Here is a 5,723-nt window from a genome sequence, read left to right as displayed (position 1 = left end):
GCCATAGTTTCTCTGAAGATAGGTGACGCGCATGCGTGTATCACGCGTACGCATGCATGTGCGAAAGTTCAGCAATCAGAAATCGCCCCAGCGATTTTCTGGGCTGTTTTTGTCCCAGTTTCAAGCCCGAAAAATACAGATTAGAGGTTGGGAGTGGAGCAAAATCAGGAGACGCTTCCCATCATTCACAAATTGTTAGGTTTTAGATGTAGTTTTCTAGAGAGAGAGAGGCTCTCTCCTCTCTCTAGGTTCTTAGGTTTCTAGGTTTATTTCTTCCCAATTCCAGGTTCAATGTTCCTTTAATTTAGTTTTCTTCTACTTTTTATTTATTCTATTACTTTGGTTTATCTTCTTCTCTTGTTAATTTATTAATGCAAAGAGTATTTTTCTATTTAATTTCTTTATTTGCTTGATTATCTCAATTCAATTCCAATTATCATGTCTTCTTTCTACTCCCTTTACATGTATGCGAAAATGGCATCCATGTCAATGGAGTAGGCTTCCAACTTGGCTTTGGAGTTGATTAATATTTAATAGGAGACCCTTGAGTTAGAAGACTCAAGAGTTAAATTGTAATTGGAAGTTGTTGGCTAGCTCTCTAGTCACTAACGATAATCCTTCCCAAGGGAGAGGATTAGGACTTGTGAATTGGAGTTAGCTCAATTACTTGACTTTCATTTATTCAGTAAGGATTAACTAAGTAGAAATAACAACCTATTACTATTAATCCTGGGAAATCCGACAAGGATAGAACTTCCGATTAATCTTCGCCTAGCCAAGGCTTTTTATTTTAATTACAACCTCTTGTTAATTTTCATTGCTTTAATTTATAATCATTTATTTTTCCATTCCTCATTCAAAAACTTCTCAGAAAACTCATAACCAATAACAAGAACACTTCCTTGCAATTCCTTGAGAGACAACCCAATGTTTAAATACTTCGATTTATTTTTATTGGGTTTGCTTAAGTGACAACCAAATTTTTGTATGAAAGAATTCTTTGTTGGTTTAGAAACTATACTAGCAATGAGAATTTATTGTGAATTCTTTACTAGCAAAAATCCATTCATCAAAATGAAAAATTGACGTGGCAGAAAATTGACGATTAAGAATTTATAGTAAGAATAGCGTTGCAAGTACAGTTCTTAACCGACGAAAAATCCGCTTATCAATTTAGAAAAATTTGTCACAAATTGAGAATAAAAATACTGGGAGTAGAAATCCCAGGTCGTCTCCCAACGAGTTGACAAAAGAGTGCGAGTTATTGGTCAGGAGTTTTCCGAGAAATTTTAGAGTTGAAAAATAGAAAAGTAAATAATTATAAATTAAAGCAATGAAAATTAACAAGAGGTTTTATATAATTGAAATAAAAAGCCTTGACCCGGAGAAGATTAATTGGAGGTTCTATCCTTGTTGAAATTCCCCAAGTGTAATAGTAAGAGGTTGTTGTTCTACTTAGTCATCCTTTACCTGATAAAGGAAAGTCAAGTAACTAACTAGCCAACTCTGAACCTCAAGTCCTAATCCTCTCCTAAGGAAGGATTAGAGTTAGAGACTAGAGAGTCAGTCAACAACTTCTAATTAAAATTAACACTTGAGTATTTCAACTCAAGGTTTTCCTATTAATCAACTCCAAAGTCAAGTTAGGAGTCTACTCCATTGACATGAATACAACTTTCACAGACATATAAAGGGAATAAGAAAAGGACATGATAAATTAAATAATAACTGGAAATTAATTAAAGGTAAAAATAATTCTTTGCATTAATAAGTTCCAAAACCATAAACATCCATATCTGAACAGGGTTAATGGGCAATTAAAAGAGTAAAGGAATGAGGAAACAAACTATAATAATGGAAACTTCAACGGAGGTAGTAACTCTTCTTAATATCCAAATCAAAAGCATAAAACTCTAAAACTATGAATGTGGAGAACCCTAGAGGAAGTAGTAGAATTCTCTCTAAGATTCAAAATACTAAAAAACTAAAACTATGCGTAATGTCAATGTGTGTTGAGTCTCTGCTTGTCACCTGGCTCTAGTCTGTGTTCCTGAGCCGAAAATTGGGTCCAAACTCAGCCCAAAATCGCCCCCAGCGTTTTCTGCACGTGGCGCATGTCACGCGTACGCGTCAGTCACGTGCACGCGTCGATGGTCCTTTTCACGTTCCACGCGTACGCGTCAGGTACGTGCACACATCACTGTGCAAATCTCCAAATCACGCGCACGCGTCAGGTACGCGCACGCGTCAGGTACGCGCACGCGTCAGGTACGCGCACGCGTCAGGTACGCGCACGCGTCAGGTACGCACACGCGTCGCTCCTCGCAGGTTATCTCCTTTAATTCTTGTGCTCCTTCCATTTATGCAAGCTTCCTCTCCATTCTCTAAGCCATTCCAGCCCTATATAGCCTGAAAACACTTAACACACAGATCACGGCATCGAATGGTATAAAAGAGAATTAAAATACACAATTTAAAGGCTTAGAAAGCAAGTTTTCAATCATATAGCAAAATTGAGAAGGAGTTGTAAAACCATGCAAATTATATGAATAAGTATGCAAAGACTTGATAAAAACCACTCAATTGAGCATAAGATAAACCATAAAATAGTAGTTTATCACACGCCGTTGGAGCAGATTAGGCCATATCTCAGACGAGCTGGGTTTGAGTATGTGGCCTATATGGTCGAGTTCAAACACAATTGGCCGCTTGCCTCGGCATTGATAGAGCGGTGGACACCTGAGTCCCACACGTTTCATCTTCCATTCGGAGAGATGACTATCACCTTGCAGGATGTAGCGTACCAGTTGGGGCTCAGGATTGACGGTGACCCTATGAGTGGGTGCATTGGTGGGTGGGAGCAACACCATCAGGGACACACGAATAAGGAGTTATGTGAGCAGCTACTCGGGGTTGTTCTGGGCCTAGATAACCGACAGTCAAAGACGAAGTAGATGGTGAAACTCACGTGGTTCCAGAACACAGTTTGTAGAGAGTTGGAGCAGGACGCTACAAAGGAGCGCCTGATGAGGTACACGAGAGGGTTCATCATGCAGCTAATAGGGGGTATCCTGTTCCTGGATGCCTCTGACTCTCGGGTGCACATCAGGTGGCTCCCACTACTGGAGGACCTTGAGACGTGTGGTTGGTTATTGTAGGGTTCGGCTGTCCTGGCATGGCTGTATCGCTAGATGTGCCGGGCCACGAAGCATGGCCAACGCAATTTGGGAGGGTGCGTCATCTTGCTGCTATCCTAGGCTTATCACCGTATTTCACTGATACGGCCTGATGCCTTTGATACTCATCGATTTTTCCTGCTGGAGAGGTATTATGGTTGGCATTGTAGGTGGGTTCAGTACCGGCCGGACAATGCCACGGGCGAAAGTAGGCTTAGGCATTACAGGCGTACCCTGAACGGGATTGGGATATTGAATGTAAGTGCAGAATATTCAAGTTTTACATATTTAAGTTTAATGTACTTTTAATAATTATTTTATTTGAAATTTGAATGTCATCATTTATATGTGTTTTGTGAACAGGTTGACTGGACGTCGTATGCTGACCCATAACTAATTGGTATAGTTCTACCAGCGATAGCTGAGGTGGAGGCCTCATCGTCGGTTGTATGTCTGCTGCTTTACTTTGCTATCGTCGAGTGGCATCAGGTGGACTGAGTCGTACGTCAGTTCGGTGGCATGCAGCACATTTCAACCAGGCCACTGAACATTGACGACATGCCCAGGTTGGAAGGTCAGTTTGGTTGCGGGGAGTGATTCCCATAGCTTCTCGGTAGCTGGCATGAGTTGTGGGATGCTCAACGAACTTGCTCTAATTACCAAAATAATTTATCGCGTCTTGAAAATTAAAGCTGGAAAGTGGAATTTGGAGAATTAATTATTTTTTATATTTTATTTGAGAAAAAAATCCTCAACTTTTTTAACTCTTGTCTTGATTTTTGGACAATATGTAATTTTTCTTTTTTGAAATAAATAATATCTTTGAGAAAAAAACATATTTAATAAGATTAGTTAATAGTTAATTACTTATATATATTTTATTTACAAAAAGCATTTTTAATAAGATTGGTTAATAAATAATTGTTTAAAATTAATAATGAATCTTTTTAATAATATATCAAAATTATTATTTTCATTTATAATTGCAATAATTACATGCATGATTATTATTTTCTATGTTTTTAAGTATTCAATTTTTGCCTATTAATATTATTGATAAAAAATTAATTAATTATTCTCATTGTAATGTATGCAGGTTGATAGATAGTAATGAATATCACATATGAATATATCAAGCAAATAAAAATGCATATCAAATATGTTTTTCTTTAAAACAAAGTGATTAAATTAGACGAGTATCATTTGTGGAATTTTTATTAATGAAAAATACATTGTATAAGATTGGTTAATAATTAGTCACTTATATTTTATTCATGGAAAATATTTTTATTAGATTAGTGAATAATTAATTACTCATAATTTATAATAAAGTTTTCTAATAGTTTATGAAAAACTTTTCAGGCCTGCTAAATATACAAGTCTTTTTGGCTTACAAGTGATACAAGTTAGGTTAAGACCAACAAAAAGCACGCTCACCCATACGAGTGTGTTAACACGCGCTACTCAACACTTTTCATAGTGCGCTCACTCACCATTATGAAAGACGCTTCTTCTTCTTCCTCGATCAAAATCACAACCTTCAAGATTCAAACCACATTCCAAAATTCTGAAGAAAATAACTGAGAGAACCAAGATCTTTCATCTCCAAAATAAGGTGAAGGGAGGCTTTGAGATCAGAGATACCATCAATATCATCTCCAGTAACGATCATGTCATCAACATACAAAATTATAAGAACAACTCCACGTTCGCTTTTATGAATAAAGAGAGCATGTGCATATAGTGGTGTTGAACTTGTTAAACCATTCACAAGGAGCTTGCTTAAGACCATAAAGTGCCTTGCGAAGGAGACAGACTTTGCTAAAAGGACAAGGATAACCGGGAGGTGGTTTCATATAGACATTTTTTTTCAAATCTTCATTAAAAAATGCATTCTTCACGTTCATCAGACTGAGAAACCATTTTGTTACCGCAGCAATGGCAAAGAAAACTCGAACTGATGTGAGATGTGCAGCAGGAGCAAAAGTCTCTTCATAGTCAATATCATACTTTTGTATACAACTTTGAGCAACCAATCATGCCTTATAATGGTCAATAGAACCATAAGAGTGAGTCTTTATCTTGTATACCCATCTACTACCCACAACTTCCTTATCAGAAGGAGAATCAACCAAATTCCAAGTGTGTACTTTTTCAAGTGCATGGATTTCTTTCTGCATTGTTTGCTGCCAATTTGGATCTATGGAGGCTTCTCTGAATGACGTAGGTTCATGTTGATGAAGAATAGTAGAAAAATAATGATATTCAAGAAGATGAGGAGGTGGATTTCTTATCCTAGAAGAATGAGTAGAAGGAGGAGGCATGACGGTAGGAGCAGGATCATCGTTCGGTCTGAAATCATCGAGAGATGGAGAAGGGAGAAGAGTAGGAGGTTGTAGATGTTGACTCAAGATAGAACCTGTAGAATCATCACTAGAAAAAAGATCAACATTAGGATTAGTGAAAAAGGTGACTGAGTAGGAGGAATGGACTCAAAGGAGGAGAACTGAGAAAACATGTGATGCTCCCAGAATACAACATGACGAG

This window comes from Arachis hypogaea, chromosome 14 (genome assembly GCF_003086295.3).
Source record: "Arachis hypogaea cultivar Tifrunner chromosome 14, arahy.Tifrunner.gnm2.J5K5, whole genome shotgun sequence".
Taxonomy (NCBI): Eukaryota; Viridiplantae; Streptophyta; class Magnoliopsida; order Fabales; family Fabaceae; genus Arachis; species Arachis hypogaea.
This window is presented reverse-complemented; position numbering follows the sequence as displayed.